Here is a 1,242-nt window from a genome sequence, read left to right on the forward strand (position 1 = left end):
TGTCGTTTTGATGGGCGTGTCCCGTTGACAAGAACTGAAGCTTATACTGTTCTGAGATCAGTTATGATATTGCAGCATTATACACATGCAGAGACGGAGAGACAGGGCTTCAAAATAAAAGTAAAAGCAAAACTAATATGTGTACTGTAATTTTATTTTTGTTAAAATGGATTGTATTGAAAAAAATAATCAAGGTATCAATATCCGAGCTGATATCAATAACCTGTCATGTGATCTGACCATGGAGAGTTAATATCTGTGTGTGGACACTCACCATTTCCACGTAGGGCAGTGGTGAACCAGGTGATCTCCAGCTGCTACAAACTGAGACACACAGAGGTTTGAGCTGCACAATCAAACAGGCTGAGTATTTATATATGTAATATATATTCATATATATGATATACATAATACCTCCTCAGGTGTGATGACTCCAGTCTCTTTGAATTTAGATTCCTGTGATCAATAACAAAACCAAAACTGAATCAGAGGGGAACATTAGCAATAACGCAGCTGTGTAAAATGAATCGATAATCGATGATTAGCTCCTATCTGCTTATTGCTTTAGCTAACACTGACACGATTGAACCCTGTAGAGCACGTTACTGGGAGGAACTGTACACCTGTGGTCATCTGTTCGTGTGTTTACGACATCTCATACTAGCCACCACCTATCAACAAGCTAGCTCCAGCAGTGGAAGTTTACCTTCAGCACCGGGGTGAGGAACTCGGCCACTCCAAGCGCGGTGCCCTTCACCGTGTTGATCACGTTCTGCATCCTGTCCGCTCCTCTAGGGATGAACCGTCAGTTCCGTCTTAAACTGTCCGCTCTCAATTAGCGTGTATTTATTTTGACATAGCTGCTAAAGCACAGTAGCACAGCCAGCAAGAAGTCACATGATACGCGAGAACACTTCCGGTATCAGACTATCGCGAGAAGTCCGGAGGTGACAGGAACGTGTGGAAGCAGCGCGTAGTTTATTTAACATTCAGTTGTTTGCTAACACTGGAGGTTGTTTGCTAACACTGGAGGTTGTTTGCTAACACTGGAGGTTGTTTGCTAACACCGGAACTGGAAAATGGATTTGTAATGAATGGATATTGAGGGAGAGTAAACTGTATGTGGCGGTAATGCAACACTGGATGCCAACTGCCGTAAAACACCAAAGAAGAAGAAGAAGAAGCTGCTAAGACTACAAGTGTCAACTAACCGAGCGGCTAGGCTAAGCGTGTTCTCGGGAT

General features: G+C 43.1%; 1 long non-coding RNA gene across 1 annotated transcript; it reads right to left on the bottom strand.

Annotated features, from left to right (window-relative positions):
• Positions 1-272: 272 nt before the first annotated feature.
• LOC111670813 (uncharacterized) lies at positions 273-1,235 on the bottom strand. Its single transcript, XR_002761885.2, has 3 exons — positions 707-1,235; positions 415-456; positions 273-324 (listed from the first exon to the last, which is right to left on the bottom strand). It is a non-coding gene; the product is annotated as an uncharacterized LOC111670813 (long non-coding RNA).
• Positions 1,236-1,242: the final 7 nt, after the last annotated feature.

Source organism: Seriola lalandi, unplaced genomic scaffold (assembly GCF_002814215.2).
Source record: "Seriola lalandi dorsalis isolate HSWRI2012SDOR001 ecotype SW California unplaced genomic scaffold, Sedor1 jcf7180002006214, whole genome shotgun sequence".
Lineage (NCBI taxonomy): Eukaryota > Metazoa > Chordata > Actinopteri > Carangiformes > Carangidae > Seriola > Seriola lalandi.